This window comes from Zonotrichia albicollis, chromosome 4 (genome assembly GCF_047830755.1).
Source record: "Zonotrichia albicollis isolate bZonAlb1 chromosome 4, bZonAlb1.hap1, whole genome shotgun sequence".
In the NCBI taxonomy this organism is placed as follows: domain Eukaryota; kingdom Metazoa; phylum Chordata; class Aves; order Passeriformes; family Passerellidae; genus Zonotrichia; species Zonotrichia albicollis.
In genome coordinates, this window is record NC_133822.1 from 70,992,493 (window position 1) to 71,010,905 (window position 18,413).

The following is an 18,413-nucleotide window of genomic DNA, read 5'->3' on the forward strand; positions in this document are numbered from 1 at the left end:
ACTATCTATAAAACTATGCAGGTAAGAGGATTTGAAGAGCAGCCATTGAGGTTCTTCTAGTCCCAAAGTAATTTGTAGTTTGATTGGGAGTTTCTTTTGAGTAGGTCTGATTTCAAAGTATTCTGCTTAAATATGTCATTCTTTGTGCCATAAATATATGTGTACATTTATATACATGTACACATATCTTTATGTGTACATGTATATATATGTACACATATATATGTGTACACACATAAATACATGTGTACATGTATTTAGACCCTTTACAGAAGACATTAAGTGAATGTGATTAATTTTTCTAAATTCAGATCTACTATTTATCTATGAATAACATAATGACCTCAAAATTTGTGAGGCCAAAACATGTTTAGGACATTCTATACACTTCTACATTAACTAAGAGGCTGGGGTCTGCTACCCAAAAAATTACCTTTGGATAAAACTTCTAATGTATTTGGGTTCATCCCCCTGCCCAGAAAAAGGAAAAAAAAAGGAATATAAAAGGATTATTAAAAGACCTCTTCTCTCCTCATTCCTTTATTGAAAAGATTGTGATTAGTTGATTAATATGACCTTACAGAACCTACTTGCAGTTTCTTGCAGAATCTCCTTTCTAAGGAAGGTTGGTTCAGGCAAACAAAGTAAAGCAGACCAGAGAGCTACCCACAATCCAAGTGTGAAAAAGGAGGAGGAACTCAGTGTGTCTGAAATCCTCACAGAAACTGAACTTCAGACTCAGTTCTGAACCAGAGGGAAAATGTCTGGACTGCTCCTGGCTGACTCATACACTCTATCCCAGCTACAGAGCCAAAGAATTCCCAGAAGTCTCATTTCCATGTGATAAATTACTCTTGTGAAGAGCTCAGGGATATGGAGGGAATGGATCAGGTGAGAGTGAGGTGTCTGTCATGCCATGGAACTCCATGGAGGCTCCCAGGGACTGTGACAGATAAAACTGCCTCCAAGAGCTGTCATGAGTCACTTTGCCCAAGTTATGATGAGGGACCACTCTGCAGAGCAGAAATTTTGGTGTTGTTACAGAAAGAAAACACTCAACTCTTTGCTCATGATCCTTATGGTGCCTGCATTCTTAAGTCAGGGAACATGGAGATACATCTCCTGGATGTTCTGCTCTCTGTTTAATGTTATTTGGAGTTTGCATCAGTAAATGCACACCTTCCATATTTGTCCCTTAGTCTAGCTGCTAGGGGTTTACAGATTTTTATTCCTTGTTCCTAATTATTGTTACAGCCATGAGGGAGATTTTTTGACTGAGCTGACTGAGATAAATGAACCAACTCTTCTTCATCCTGAGCACAAAACTCTCCAGCCTGAAGCTGCCTCCTCTGATGAGTTAAAAACTTCCCATCCAGCTGTTCCCACTACTAATGCATCAATTACAAACCATGTAATTTATGACTAGGGCTGAGGCTGAATGTGTGATGATAAAGAGCCTTGCAGTAAGACAAGGCTCTGTGATGTTATGAATTCTCTGGCAGTTCTCTCTGCACCATCCTGGGAGGATTGCAATCAGCCAGTGAAGTAAAACAGAGGACCTTTCTCCCTCTGGAGCCATGGGGAGTGCTGCCATTTATTTCAGAAGGATTAGAATCAGCCGCAAACCCTTAATTTGTGCATTACTTAATCTCTGCACTGAGAGCTGGTTGGCTGACACTCGGATTGGAAGTCAAAGACTCCTTAAAGAAACTGGAGGTGCAAGAAACCTTTGCAATAATTTGGGCAAAGCTCAGCACGTTTGTGATTGCTAGAGTTTGATCTGTCACCTCTCAAGAGCTTCACTGTGTTTGATGAATGAGACACTGAATTCATGCAAATAAATTGCAGGTTACAAAGCACACTGAAATGTTCTTACACATTTTGATGCTTCTATGTTGCTATCTTACAGAGACAGAAAAGAAACGAGACATAGACAATCAGTCATTTTATATCCAAGCTCTGCTTTTTACAGGGAAGCATGACAGGTGTGTTTTATTGCAATTGGATGTTTATTGACAGAGAGCTAGAGCATTAAACCTTAGATATTTCTTTTTCCTTGCATTTCATATTCATAAGAAAAGAAAGAGGGCAGGCACAAAATATATATATATAACTACTAGAAACAAAATAATTTCTTTTGCCAGAATTTATAGAAGTTTCTAGTTTTTAGTTTCTCTTCTAGGGTTTTGAACTCTGCTTCTGTGTTGGAGGGAGAACAGTCTTAACCATGTGGCTCATCCCAAAGCCTTCAGAGTTCTTCAGTTGAGCATTTAAGATCAATACCTTCCATTAATAATCAAAAGCTGTTGAAAAAAAAGATGCTGACATCTTTATTTGAATTTGGGGTTCATAGATTTTTATTTGAATTTGGGGTGCGCCAAATTCATGTTTCCTAGCAGAAATGTCAGAGGGTCTTTCTTCTTGTAACAAATGACAAGGATTTGAGGCATTCACAAGACGAAGTTAATCTTCTGAGAAACATCAAATATTATAATAAAATCATTAGATTGAATAGAATTACTTTGTAAACTTTTTTTTATTAATTGTTAATTGTGCTGAACTTTTATTTTGCAAATAGTCATCCTGGTTCCTGTTTTTAAAGACAAAAGAGACTTGTTCAACTGTCCAAACTGATTAGAGAATGTGCTGGTCACCTGAAATCCTGCATTTGCATATACTTGCTTAGTTCTGATAGAATAATTATTTCATTAGCTGGAAAAAAACGAATTTATAACGCTGATATCAATTTTTTTGTTACATAGTTCTTGCCACAGACCTCACAAACTCCATCAGACTCAACAAGCTTTTTCTTTCCCACAGAAGGCACCCATGAGATAGATTAATTTCCATCCAGTTTTCAGATAAAAATATGTAATGCCCAAGTTCCTAATTGCTTCAGCCTGTGCCACATGTGGCAGGTCTATGCCTGCATGACTTCATTTTGCCTTAAGGCACCCCCAATCCCTGTGGTAATATCAGCATTTGAAACACACAAGCTACCAAATCAAAAGGGCCTTCCCTGAGCTTGTTACAAGCAAGGAACAGGTAACAATAATTAAAAGGAAGATTAAACTCTATGGTGGTTGTGATCATTAGTGATGGGTTTCATACTGAGGTGATCACAACTATTTGTTCAACTCAGAGATTCTGAGGCAAGAAGTTGCCTAGCACAGCACACCTTCTGCTTTTTTGAACAGAAATGGAAAGGGGAATGGAAAAGTACTTGGGAAAACTCCTGCCTGGAGGTCACTGCCTTTTAGCAGAGCTGGATGATTGAGAGGTCTTTGAGAGCACTGTGCTTTAAGGGCTATCCCACCATCAGCCTGTTTAGCTGAACTTAATTTTCCCTTAATTCTAGAGCTGAGCAAAATCACATGGCAGAATCATATGTTACAGCCATATGGCATAGTGATTTTTACACGGATAGCAGCAACAAGCTGAGACTCTGTGTATTCTGACATATTTATAGCCCTGCTGTAATGATGCAGGAGGACAGCAGTGGCCTCCAGAGCAGCCCAGTGAAGTACAGGCACAGAGTGGTACTAAAGATTTCAGGGTGATAAACCATTCACCCAGAGAATGAGCCAGGCAGAGCTTATTTTATATTAATTAGATAATTTGGAGTGTGAATATTTGTGTATTGTCACTGTACTACAACTAACTAATTGCGTGTTGTGTATTAGTTAGCATGTTAAGATTTTAATTAGACAAAAAAAAAATCTTGGCTTGTGTGTTCTTCCTTCTCCAACAACAAGATTTTGCACATAAATCTCTCTCCATCAGTCCTTCATGTTCTTCCTTTCCTTTAGATTGTGATGCCCTAAAACTTTTCCTACTCCTCTGTGAGTAAGTGCACTCACAAAGTACGCTCAGTGATGGGCCCAAATAATTTTTGTCCTCTCTAGGGGCAGTAAGAGGCCATTTGACCCACAAAGATCAAGTGTGACCAAGATCAAGACCCCCACAAAGATCAAAGATCTTGTGTTCAAGACAGCCCCTGGCACACTGTGCACATGAGAGCTCAGCTCCCCTCCATTCCCCTGTGCATCCAGGGAGCACCAGCCCTTCTCCTTCCCCCCACGACCCTACACACAAGGGGGTGATGGGAGGAAGGGGTACCAGGTGGGGAAAAGCCCCCATGTCACATTGCAGGTGACAGACACATCAGCAGAATGGGTCGTCTCCTGCTCCATCAGTGCCTCTGCACCCAACCACGGAAAACTGGAGAAACTTGAGCTGCCCTCCCCTCCTGACCCCTGCCAGGGGTGCTTTTCAATGAGCTGAAGGAAGAAATTGAGCTTGCACACAATGAGAGTCACCCTGTTTGCTTACAGAAACATTTTCCCACACCTTCTGTGGATTCAGTTTTAATAAGGGGGAGTTTCTCGAGGCTGGGACTTGTCCTCAGGCATATATAGGTGTTCAGTGCCTAGCACAGCCAGGGCTCTGTGCTGAGAAAAGCCTCTGTATCCTACCAAAAAGGCAAAACTGTGACAAAAAATAATGTTAGTCCTTCCCCTTTACATGAGCCTAAAGAATAAAAGCTATAAAAGAACAAGCAAGTGCAGCCATATTTCTCTTCACAGAGAAATGCAAGGCACATATTTCCAAGAATATTTCTCCGTTTCACATTCTCTGAACCTCAGAGAAAGGAAAAACAATTCTTATCTTATTTTCTGTGCCTGTGTTTGTGCAAAAGCAGAATGCAATATGGAGACTGTTTACCCAAAGCGATAGTGTTTGGTTTCCTGGCCTATCAGGGCTAAGTGTGTGTGTGGACAGTCATGAGATTCAGGCAGTTGAGTGCTTGGCAGATTCAGTTTAGATGTAATGTAATATCATATAGAATAACATAGTACAATAAAGTAATTAATTAGCCTTCTGATAAGATGGAGTCAGATGCATCGTTCTCTCCCCTCGGTCAGGGCTGCCTGTAAATACTATAAGCAAGTGCTTGGCCAGGAGCAGAATTTCTTCTTCCTTTGGAGTGGTGTCAGCCAGCAGAATTCACCCCTCCAAAGAGCACCCGGACTGCTGTTGAATTTCAAAGAGGGGGCTTGAATGGTCTCGATCAGGCTGTGCTTGTGGCTGGTGCAGCTGTATGGAGACAAAAGGAAAAACTGAGAAGGACTGAAACTCGTATAGAATGACACGGATGATTTAACCCCCAGAATGAACAAGCTGAGCACTGGGAATCCACTCATGATGCAAATATTTCTGGACTGTAAGAAAAGCAGGAAGAGAAGGAATCGCCAAGTAAAATAAACAAACTAACAGTTACTGGAAATAACAGAATAGATAATCTGGAAAATTCCCTGGGAGGACTGAAGAGCTTTCAGATTCCAACTGTAAGACAGGGATAGATGCCAGGAATGTACACAGCAGGCATTGATAGCCTACCTGATCTATCAGGAGTGTGTTACAAAGATTTGTAAACCCACAGAAATTGTAGACTTCTGGGATCTGAAGGAAATGTTGCAAGCATGTGACTGATTTTTCCTTGCACTTAAAGCTTGTGGGTGTATTACTATTGTTTTGATGGAGGTGAGAAAAGTGAACTTCAGATGTCTGAAACATCCCTCCTCCTCCTCCTCAGTCTGAGAGCAAAAGCAAAGCAAAAACAAATGAGATTTAGCACATACACCCACCAGAGAGGACTACAGCCAGCTTTTCATTCCTCTGATTGTCTGCCTCCAAATTCTACCCTCCTTCTGGAGAAGTGAATTGTTACTTACAGGAGAGTGAGACACAGTGAAGATTTATTTAGGTATAATTACAAAACACTCTGAGATCCCGAGATAACAAGTGTGCTAAAACTGAATCCAAAGTCCTTTGAAGCCCAGAAGGATATCTCTAATTTATGGGACAATGGAGCAAGCCCATATATACTGCAAAATTACTACTGAACTTTACAGAGTAAATGGCTGTGGCAAAGGATAAGTCAGGGTGTGCACAGCACTGTGAAACCAGAATTAATTATCCTTTCATGTGCCTTTGCATTGTGTTATTTCAAAGATATATTCCTGTTATCCCTGTCTAAGTTATAGGCTGTTAAATTATCAGCACAGAGACTGCAACAACTGCAAACAAACCAGGAACAATGGTTTGAGCTTCCCTGTCTGTGAGAGCAGGGCAAATGGCACGGGCTGTTTTTCAGTGCTGAGTTGAACATAACATATATAACATGTGACAGCAGCCCCAATCAAATCACTATAGCACAGAGACAATGCTCCCCCAGTGTCAGGCTCTGCGTGCTGAGAGCAACTTTCCATTAATTTCCCTCATTTGTGAGGGAGATGCTAGAGCAGTTGTGGAGGAGCCCAAAAGCTTTGTGAAAATGAAAAATTCTCCGGTGTGCTTCATTTAACGTGCTTCTCCCAGGAAGCACAAGCAGAGACAGTTTGAGAGATTATTTCTTTAGGGGACAGACAGACAGACAGACAGGTTCTGTTCCTCAGTGTTGTCAGCACTCTCCATTTACTCACAAATGAACACACACAATAGATCAGGTTGTCCTGACAGGGACACGAGAATTTTCATTTCAGGAATTTTAATTTCAAGGATTTTCATTTCAACTCCATGTGAAGCTCCCCTGAGGAGATACTGACCAAAAACGTGAGAAGTCTTAAAGAAAATGTTGTTATGACTGAATTTTCTGTTTAACAGAGTTAACTCCCATTGGCCACTGACATGACAGGCACTGGGCATGAGTGCAGGGAGCTTTCCTGTTTCAGGCAGATCTGAACTTCTGCAGCTCAGGCTTTGGGCTCTTTCCTCCAGACAGAAGCTTGCCCAGGGCAGTGGCTCCAGGTGATGGCCACTCGTGGCCAAAGCTGAAATTTGATGGACCTGATTCTTGTTTACTCTGCTACAGATAGCAGTGTACTTTAATCTTTGCATTTACTTATTATTATACAGTGATTATTGATTATGCAGTGTATTATTATTATTATTCTAGTAGCTATAATATATTAGTTCAATTTTATAAAACCTATAATCCTAAATAAGAGCCCAGCAGTGTAAGAAATCTGGTCACAGAAATCTGGGGGAAATGAAAGGATTCATATCAATGTAAACTCTTCTGCACTTGGGTTTCACTGATTATTGCATCCATTCCAGCTTTTCTATCTATGGGAGTGTCACTGCCTTCTTAGGGAATATAAAGGATTAATTGCATATCATAGAATGATTTTCTGGGTATGAATAAAATTATTTTCTTGCCCGACACAGAAATATTGTTCAAAGTGTGTTTATTCTAGTGAAAAAAACCCCATATTTCTGAATAACATCTATAACAGAATTATAGTCTCTTTTAATAGGAGACCTGTTCTTCAACAGGAAGGCTTTCCTCTTATCAACATCTTTTCATAAAGTTTTATTTTCATATTAGGAAGATGTCATTGCTGCTATTAAACAAGGTTTATGGGCTAAGGGTTGGAGTAAAGTAAGACAGAACTTGATTAACTGATGGCAAAATTGAAGTTCCTGATGTAGATTTCATAATACATTGGAAATAAAAAGCTCACAGTCTCCCTATCATCATTTGTCAGCAAGTGATTTCTTATATTTTTCATCCTTATTGATGTATTTCATTGAGTTTACAATGTTATATTGACCTTATCCTGGTTCTAGTCATCAATTTCTATCTTTAGGATATTTAAGGATAGTAAATCTTTAAAGTTATTGAAGTAGACCTTTCTCTTCAGAGGATTTATTATTTTCTCCTAGAGGAATGAGATTTTTAATGACCCACATTTTAAATTATTTCTCACTTATAGGCAGTTTTGACCATATAGGAATAAAAATGAAGTACAGGTCTCCTCCTGAATCCCATGAGGAGAGCAATAATACCTGACTATTTATGGCATTACTGCTTGCATTAACTTAAAGTGTGAGAATATGCCAAAGAAATTGCATTTGATTTCTCATTAAGTTCCATAAATTTTAGTATGTTTTATTTCACCTTGTTGGGACTCATTCTCAGGTTTGGTTTTGGTTTGTTTTATTTGCAGCTCTGTATTGATATTTGGGAATAGGAAAAGTTGGTTGTCAGATATGTTTTTATGGGTCATAACAAGGGGTAAATTATAATTATCTTTTTTACCAATGAGACAACTTTTGGGCTCATATGAAAAGCTGCAGATACTTTCATTTTTTACCAGCAGCCAACACTTCATTAGCTCAGCTCTTGAATTCTGTGATTTCTAGGGTTGTGTTGTCCCAGCTGCACTTATTACAAAAGGAAGTTTGTCATTGAGTTAGAGATATAAAGCAGGAAAGGATTTATTTAACCTACAGAGCTATAAAGCCAGAAAGTATCAGGCTTCCAAACTGAAATATCATCTGTACTTTTAGGGCACTATAAGCACAGAGCAGTGAAGTTGAGGAATTCGGACACTGAACAGTCCAGAGGATGCTCTCACTGGAGCTCAGCTGGTTTGGATTTTTCAAAGCTACTCTCTTCACTTCCAATACTATATAGATAATATATAGCTGCTTTTATGGCTGCTACAGTGAGGCTTCTGAGGCTCCTGTCATATCCATCTACATCAGCATTACAGCTCCTGCACAGGGCATTTCTTTTCCAGACTCTTTAAGTGCTTTTTGAACATCTTGCAAAGGGAGTTTAGAAGGAGAGCAGCACCTCTGCAGCAGAGTCCTGTCAGTGTCAAAAAGTTTTCCTGACTGCTCACTCACAGACTTCCCTGTGCAGCAGGGAATCCTGAAAATATGATACAGAAGCACAGACACTTATAAGTCAAGGTTTTATTTTTTCCTTTTAAAAATGATGGAAAATTTTACTCAGAATGCTTTTTTCAGTTGGTTCTTTAATGGAATTTTATAAGCATAAGAGGATCATGTGTATTAGCTATCAGTGGGTGTAAGTGTACAGATACTGCTCACTAGATCAGTCTCTCAAGGCTGTGAACACTTAAACCCAAGCTCACTCAAGACCAAAACCCAAACTTTAACTCCCACAGCACTCAGAGTGCAATAGCCAAAACAAGAAAGCTTAACTAGTGAGTTTAGAACATTTGTGTTTTGTAATTGAATGGTACAATGCAATTTCCAGGTAATTCTGAACACCCAACAGTACATACTTGATATTTGGATGCTACACCTGAGACAGGGGTAAAAAACAAAGTTCTGTAGCTATAAAAGGATAAAAGGATGCTCTAAGACAAGACTCAAAATCCTACTACTCTCCTACAACTGTTACCACCACCTTCTAAGCAATTCTGGAACCCCAGCCGTTCAGAGAAACAAATCCTTATGCATCCCATACCTTACTCATGGCCACTTTGGGATCTGTAAAGAGTTCCTTTGTGGGAAATGGAAAGACAGAAACTTCCACAGACACAGGAAGGTTTGATTTACAGCCTTACAAGAAGCTTGGATTGATGTAAAAATAAAGTACACAGACATTAAGCAGAAAATCTTTAAACTTATGTTTCTATAGTTATAAGAATATACCTTAAATAAGTGAGAAACTGTATTGATAAGATGGTGAAGGGTTTATAATGTAGGAGTGTGGTTGTATAGAGTAAGCTAAGAGTTTAGAATTTATAACAGAAGCATATGTGTATATGTGTGTATGTGTGATAGCAGCCCATTGGATAAAAGTATACACATTGCACCAGAGGTAAGTAAAGGTGATGGGTTAGAAAAAGAAAATAAACTTTGTGGCAAGTGTCCATTGGATAAGAAAGTTCTATATTGTCTTGTAAGGAAGAACTTGTGACCATTTTGAGCTATGGCTGACTGCTTGCTCTCTTCAATCTCACAGCCTGACTGATGTTTATCTGAGCAATAAATCGTTTTTAGCCTGACTGTGGTCCCATCCTTTCATTAAAAGCAGTGATAATAATATTCCTGCTTCCCAACTTCCTAGCCCAGTGTGTCCCAGGCAGAGCTTCAGCTCCTGCTGAGGCAGCAGAGGTGGAGAAGGGGCAGCAGAGGATGGGCTGGGGCAAGAGGGTGAGGGGCCCTTCCTAGGGCTTCAACACATGTGAGGGTTAAAAAAGGAGACAGGGAAACAAACCAAAGACACAAACATTTGACGTTGGACAGGAGCCTGTTTTAAATTAATTAAAAATTGTTTTTAATACACTAGAGAAATAGCTGAGGCATGAACAGCCACGTGTCAAATATGAAGTTTGCTTGCAGAGCTGACCTTGGCAACAAAGCAGCAGAGGCCTGAGAGACGATACCAGTTCTGCATCCAATTGCTGAGAGACTGAAAACAAAAGCAAAGCAATGTTACAAGAAAGCTGTCCTCTTCCTCCGCATTTGCAAAGGATTTGAAACAGCCCTCCTCTGAAACCAATCTGCAAACATATATTCTTACCCCCATTAGAAACATGACACACTTTTGCAACAGGATTTATCATCTTGGACCGTGCTGAGTGTGAACCAGAACAGTCTCCAAAATAAAATTACTAATTCCATCTATAGATGCTTCAGACCATACTATTTAAATCGTTCAGTCTAAAAATTTCCTGGATCTCACAAAGAATATTAAACTTTATTTGGCCACATATTGAAACAGTAAAAAATGTTTTAAAACAACCAAAATAGTGTAGATAGGTAAGGTATGGTTCTGTTCCCTTGTCTAGACAAAAAATCAAATGTATTTGCAACAAATGTAGATTTTAAGAAATAAAACAATTCTATGTTGTCCTCATACAATATACCTTAAAGAGTCTCACAAATATAATTTAATTATATTCAAAACTATATTCACTGTAGAAAATAGAGAAACAGATAACTCACTTTCCTGAGATACTTATTCCTGCTATAAAAAGAAATGAAAATACCATGTGTGAAATTCCTGGCTGGTGTGGTGTCTGTATTTCAGGTACTTGCTATGACAGATTTTGGGGTTAAATTACCCTATTAATTTTATAACCTCCTTTGCCAAAATACAGCATGAATATCAATATATACTGCCACATTTTCCTCATTAATCTTTCAGCACAAGCAAGCCATTGATGAGGCACAGTGAGAACTTAACCTAGCACAAGCTGGTGGCTCCCAAGCACAAGATGTGACCTAGCTGGAACAGGCAGGGCCATTTGATACCAAACTCCAGGGAGATAACACTGACCCAGAGGCCTGCAGGCAAGAATGGTATTTTTAGTTGCAGACCAAGAAGCTGGAGGCTCAGAGTGACCTTGCAGCTCTCTCTGATGCCGTGGCACAGGCAGCAGCTTCACCAGAACATCTTCTCCCAGCAGCTGGACCAAGCAGGCTGAGCCAAGGGGGGAGAAAATACAGGAGGATGGAAAATTGCCCAGTGTTCAGGCACGTTGGTACTGCCTTTGCTGTTCTTCTGAAATGTTGTTTATTTTTCTGTATCAGTTTAGTATGAAACGTTCCAGGAAATTGATGTCCTTAATTTAAGCACAAAACAGAAAGAAACTGAACACAGAGTCTGCCTGAAGTGAGGGAAACGTGTTGGAGGGATAGAGATTTCTCTTTCTATATGCACTGAGTAGTTGAGAAATCACCAGCTAGATGTGTGGTAACTCAACCTGCAGTATCAGGAATTTGCACACTGAATAAGTCTCCTCATCATTTAAAAGTTCTATCACTTTATTAATAACTTTATTCATTATATGCAGATACATGAATACATTTACAGGCTTCAAAATCAGGCACCCCTTGTGATAAACACTCAATATTCATTCTCACTCCGATTATTTTCCTTTGTCAAGTGCTGTGCTACAAGGGCAGAGATGACACAAACTATAGCAACCCATTTATAGTCAAATAGAAGAAAATGTAAGAGATCCCATTTTACAGATACTATCTGAAGCAGAGAGGGTGTGTAATTTGACAAATTACACAGAAAGCATGAAGAAAAGGTGTAAATAAATGGCAGTTCTGCTGAATTCTGGTTGAGTCTATGCAGCCTCCCCCAGCTGATAACAGCTGGGTTTGTACTGGCAGCTGGAAGCAAAATCTCTTGCCCACTAAGAAATTATCAGGAGTCATGAGCTGATTTCTTATCAGAAATTCAATATGGATAAACCATTTGTTATTGCTAATGTTATTTGTGTCATCATGGCTCCCAGAGAACAAAAATCCCATGACACTGAGATCATGGGAAAGATTGAAAATAACTCCCTTCATCAGTGAATCACAAAACTGGAATCTACAAAGTGTCTTTGAGGGGAACCCATTTCATATTTAAGTTATAAGAAAGTTCTCCCAGAAAAAAAATTGATATCTAAAACAGAATCTTAGGCAATATTGTTATATTTTTATATATATATATATATATATATATATATATATATATATATATATATATATATATATACTTTATAATATTATTAAGCATATAATTAATGATTATATATAATATATAATTATCATATTGTGTAAATATCACAAATTATGCAATCTAGCTAGAAAATAATAAATGAAGACATTTTTAGTTTTGCTGTAACTCTTAAGGAGCCCTTAAGGTGCACTTCGATTCATATTTTATTTTTTTTTCTCAGTGAGATCTAATGACTTTACAAAAGTGAAGATTGAGATTCTTCAGGGCCTGAAGTATCAAATAGAACCATTAAATGCTGAAAGTTTGAAAATGAAGCTGCAGCAATTAGTGGTGCTGATCCATGATTTCAATGTTTCTGGCCAAATAGGAGGGTGGCTATGAAGGCAAGAACCACTGGGACAAAGAGTCTCTGTTTTTTCTCCTAAACAATCATAGAAATATCAACAGGCAAAGTTCTCCTGCTGGCCTACTCCAAGGCAGAAAACAAACTGCAAAATAAATGCAGCAATAGTTGTGGGGTCAGTATTTGGTTGTTTTTGCTTAACATTTCCCCTTTATTTCTTCCTTCTCATTAAAAAAAAAATTGGAGCAAACTTGAGGCTGCTGTATGGATCAGATGATTTTCATGCTGGTACCTGAACTCCCAGCATTGCCTCACCCCTTGGAACACTGCTGATTGCTTATAAAGGAAAAATAAATCTATTTTTCTGCAAGAGTCCCTTCACACAATGTAGGCACTCTACTGCAAATGTAAATCTTGCATCAAACACTTGCTTGAGCAATCTCAGCATGAATCACCAGCTGCAGGGGATTATCTCCATCAGAATATGTGCAAAGGAAGAAGAGGCCATTTCTTAAGGGAGCTGAATATGTAACATAAATCTTTGTCTGTAATGAAAAATTTACTTTATAATTCAAATCAACTCAGTTCTACTGGAAAAGAAGCTTTTCACAAGAAAGGTCTGCAGGTGTATCAAAAATCACTTAAATCTGGGAACTAACTGCATTTATTTCCATCATGTCAGTTAAAAGTATCTCAAAATAAGCAAGATCATTTATTTTTTAATTATTGCACAAGCACTTTTCAATGACAGCAGGTTTGCTCATTCTAGATCGTAAATAAATCTGAGTAAGCTCACAGTTCCAAGTTTCTGATATTGAAAAAAAAAAAATCGTAGCAGAAAGATGAGTGGAACATTCCACATGGAAAACAGGTAACTTTGGAAAGGAGACAAGGCTTTATGGCTCAGGACTGCTGAGTGTGTGACCTCCCTGAGGAGATTACCCAGCAGTGAAGCCCCTCTGCCAAAACCATCTGTCCTCAGCCTCAGTGTACTTTGTCCTGGACACTCTGAGCTGCTTTCCTGAGAGGATGCAGCTCTTTAGCCATAGTGCAGATAGTGATGCTCTGCCAATATGAAAGAGATTAAAACTTGCTGATGGCTTTGAAGATTAAGATCTGACCCTCAAATTGGCAGACACAGTAGACCTGAAGCTAAAAAGATCAGACACAAAATATCTGCAGCTTTTAATCCCCCTGAAAAGAAGACATAGCATTCTTCAGCAGCAAACCCTGGTATTGTCTTCACCTTTGGACATCCACAGTAACTGATGGGCTGCTGCAGTCAGGATCTCTTCTGGCAGGATACCAGGAAATGGGATAGAGATTAAGGATGAGCTTTGGCCATGCTGCTTCTGAACTTAATAAATTGGCTGATATTTCTGATCACATCAACATCTGGATGGAAGGAAGAAAATATATTCTAACTGCACAGATAGCTCTGGGAGGCAGCTACTGTTATTTTGGCACAGCACACCATTAATCTGAATAACTGGTTCTTCATTCAAGCATTAAATACTGTGGAATTTTTGATGCTGAATCCTTCTGTGGAAAATTACATATCCAAACAATTACACTTGATGTATAGCTGGTATCACTCCATTTTCCCCAAGTGGTATCATGTAACTACTGAAGCAGGATTTCTGTCCAGGGCAACTTGGCAGGAAAGGAATTCTTGCTCCCTACTGATCTCACAATGCTTTAGATAGGGCCTGCTGGTTTTGGCTGGGGTAGAGTTAATTTTCTTCCCAGTGGCTGGTGTGGGGCTGTGTTTTGGATTTGTGCTGGAAACTGTTGATAACAAGGAGATGTTTTTGTTACTGCTGAGCAGGGCTAGCACAGAGCCAAGGCTGTGTGGTTCTTGGTGCCTGCCTGGGTTTAAACCATGACAGAGGAAGTGCCTGACTCCCATGTAGCACTGAGTGGCGAAATTGTTCATTAGCCTGTTCCACTTTGTGCTGTAAATGGCTTTTCTGCATCAATGGTTAGAAATTCCATCAAAAGTTTGAGTATTCACATAGAGTTTATAACCTGTGCCACAGGAAAGCCTTGCCCTTTCTTTGCATCGTTGCTCTCTGTGTCTTAATAATATCCAGTTAATCCAGCAGCAGAAATATTTGCAAGCCTTACTATTTCCTTAGAATGGTTTTTGTCTAAAAACAGGAGGATGAAATAGTGTGATAAATGGGGAGGCTTTCAGTATACACTGTCATCTTTAGGCTCCTATTGCTTCCATGAAATTCATGGTGGACTCATTCCTCTGAAGGAAGCTTGTGATTTGCATTAATAAATATATGTTTCTTTGGCAGTCAGAAGCCATTCCAGCTAGTTTTGCAGATTGTCATGTTCTGGAGCCCAAATGTGACAGGTTTGTTGTATGTGTAAAAGTAATTCAGAGAGGTGGGAATCCCTTGTCCCTGGGAGTGGCAATATTGTCTGTAAAACAGGATACAGCAGTCAACCCACATATGGCTGCTGGGGTTGGATTGCAGCAGGTTTGGTTTCTGCTTTTATTGCACCATCTTTTCTTCAGTTAACTGTCTTTTATGGGAGTAAATCTATGTGATTTATGTGTATGAGGAAATAATTTATGTGTTTTGAGGAAATTTATGTGAGTAAATCTGAGCGTTTGAATCTAGCTAATAAAGATTGTGGAAATAGAAGTGTGTGCCCAATCTACTTCCTCTAAGATATGACTTTACAAATGCTCAGTGGATTAACTGGAAACAAGTGGTAATTTCAGTTGCCACTAGAAATAGACTTGATTTTCTTAGTCACTGCTCAATAACCATATCCAAGGCTCATATTTCTTTTATAAGTTGTTTAAAAATATGGGATACCATACATTTTCCAAATTATTAGGAATTATTTTAATTAATTTTAATTAGAAATCATTTAACTGCCAGGAGCAGTTACATGTCAATTGGAAGCACCTAATGCACGAGGAATTTCTGTAGAAGGGATAATAGCATAGAAACTTCCTTCAGTCCTGGGTGGAGTATAATGCAATAAAATCTTTTGGTAGTGTAATGCATTTGTGATGAAATTACAAACATTACGGTCAAATCTCCACTCAGAACAGGTATCAGAGCAGAAAGAGCAGCACTGCAAGACCCCACATTTCCCCGTAGTCCCCAGGAATTACTTTAGTCTGTTCCTTTGCCTTTCTGTCTTAACTCTCAGCTGAGATCGCCCACAAAACACCCAGATAAAATGAGGGAGGTGAACAAAAAAAGGCTCGCTGACTCACTGAACAAATGCCACTCAATCAGAGAGCTCAGGTTGTGCAATCGCTGCTAATGGCCCGCTCCTCTCAGCCCATTTGCTTCCTCCTTGGAGCTGATGGAAGAAGCTGCTGGCAGCTTGTTGGAGGCTGCTTCAGAACCCTGAGCTTACAGATGCTTTTGGTCATTTCCATCCGGCACCTGTGAAATGCAAAACCAACGAGAAGAGAAGAGAAAAAAGGACCTGAGGGAAGACAAAATCTGCATCCTGATGTTTCTGATCTCTGCTCTCGGGAGTGCGTCTGTGTTGGTGGTACAGGAAAAGCTGTTTAATGAGTAAAAGGGTAAGCAGGTCACAAACACAGTGCTGGGAAAACCACTGAATGACCGGGATGATTATTTTTTTGTATGATAATGCAGAAAGGATGGAGAAAAGCAGGCAAAAGACATTTGAGATGACTCTCTATATGAAAATATCAAAGGAACATCAGAAACGCCCATGAAGACACACCATTGTATTGAATCATTTGTGCCACAGAAACTGACCTCATCTTTTAAAGAAAGTGATTTTGTTGCCTCCTTCTACTGAGTGTACTAACACTTGGATACCTGGCGGTGATACAAACCAGTCCAAATCTGAGCTGGGTCAGAGGGTATGGCAAAACCCAGGAAAAAATAGAATTCATATCTCGTCCTCACTCCAGAGTTGTTCTTCTTGCAGAGTACTAAAAAAGAGATCCACAAACTTTTCCTCATCAGTCGTAACAGTGGCTGCCAATGGCAGATCTCATTTCATTTTGCATTTCTGTGCCACAGATGTATGTCCTACACTTCAGGAACTCTCACACTACACATGCAAAACATGGGCTGAAAAATCACTTTCCCCATCCTTCCCCATAATAATTAGAAAAATCTGCTGTTTAACCAGAGAAAAATTTCCACTGCTGATTGATTCCTAGGTCTGCTTAGCTGATTATAATTCCCCAACCTACCCTTATGTGATTCACACCCATACATCTGCTCTAGCTTCAGCATATAATTGTTATTCCATACAGACAGCCCAGTATTTATTCAAACAAGGGTGCTCTTGTGCATTTCTCCTTTTTTAGCTTCTCTAAAGGGAGTAAATCGGTCACGATACATTACATTGTGTGTGTGTGTTTGTGTGTGGGAATAAAAAGTAATTTTATCGTCCTCTCAAAGGCAGCAGTTGATTACCGAGAGAGAATAAATAAAAGAAGTATGTTAAATGGAGTACTGTACATTTACATGAGAGACAGGGCACTGCAGCTTTCTCTAAAATACTGTGGATCATGGTTTCTGTTATTTTGCTTTCTATATTATAAAACAAGTATCTGCTCTCTTGCAGATCTGTTGCTACAGCACAAAAAATCTAGGCCACGACTCTGTGACACTGCAAATCTTTGACTCCAATGTTATCATTTTGTTCTGGGAGAAGCAAAGAAGATGCTGGTGGAAAAAGCAACTTGGTACTGCTTGGATTATCTTCATAAAAGAAGCTGAAATGAGTTTAAAAACATTTGTGCTCTGCCAGAGTCAGCTGATTTGGCTCTCAGGAGTCTGCATGAACTGTTGGTTCATGGGTTTTTTGGCTCGTGCCTGTGTTAGGACTTGGGAGAGTTCAATGAACCCAGATCTCAAAGCAAAAATATTTAACCTTCATTTTCTAGTGGAAATGGGGTTTAAAAGCTAACTTTAGTTTTCTGGAAAATATTTTAGAAGTAATTTTAGACTCATTTAACTTGTTTTGTGAAAACAATCCAAATATAGACTTGAAGAGTTGGAAGTTTGGCTTTTGGCTTAATGCATTATAAAAGTAGGGATCAACTTGTAAAACATTTTGCAACTACAAGCTTAATGCCAATCATGTGGTATCTGGATGTGGAGTCTGAGCTACTTTCAGTAACATCTATTAAGATAAAAGCACAGCACTGGGGATTTTTTTTTGTAGAAGTATGAAGATTCTCAGCAAAGGAATTAATAGAGGTTTCATCTTGAAACCTTTGAGCTTCCTATCACTGATTTCCACGGTACTTGCAGTGAGATCAAGAGCCTATGAAAGCATTATGTTTGTTTTTATCTACTCAATCTCATTATGGCTCTGAACAAACATCCAGTAACTGCGTTTCGCTTCAGTTTCACCTCCTTTTGAGTACTCAGCGTTTCACAAATGGAATCAAACCAGCAGCTGCCACTCCTGAGACCAAGAGACTCGGTGAATTGAAAGCTTGCACAGAAAGCCGAAACCCAGCTTTCATCTGACTCTTCTCTATTATCATCAACTTCTGAGGGAGAAAAGGGGCGAAGGGAACACATGAATTTAGTTAGCAAAGCATTTGCAAAGCCGTAAGGATGACGTCCAGCAAACCAGCTGTGGCTGTCATGGAGGAGCTGATAAGAGACAGGAAAGACAGAAAAACAGAAAGACAGAAAGAACAGAAAAAGCCAAGGGAGGTATGAAAGCCTAGTTAGAAGCCCCGGGGCAAAATCCTGAAGTCCTTCTGGAAGGTAGGGTTACTGCACTTACTACAGTGACCAA

At 39.3% G+C, this 18,413-nt stretch overlaps 1 long non-coding RNA gene across 1 annotated transcript; it reads right to left on the minus strand.

Annotated features, from left to right (window-relative positions):
• Positions 1-1,993: 1,993 nt before the first annotated feature.
• On the minus strand, positions 1,994-17,739 carry LOC141728870 (uncharacterized). The gene is made up of 3 exons (XR_012580138.1): positions 15,880-17,739; positions 10,175-10,237; positions 1,994-5,097 (listed from the first exon to the last, which is right to left on the minus strand). It is a non-coding gene; the product is annotated as an uncharacterized LOC141728870 (long non-coding RNA).
• Between the last annotated feature and the right edge of the window lie 674 nt (positions 17,740-18,413).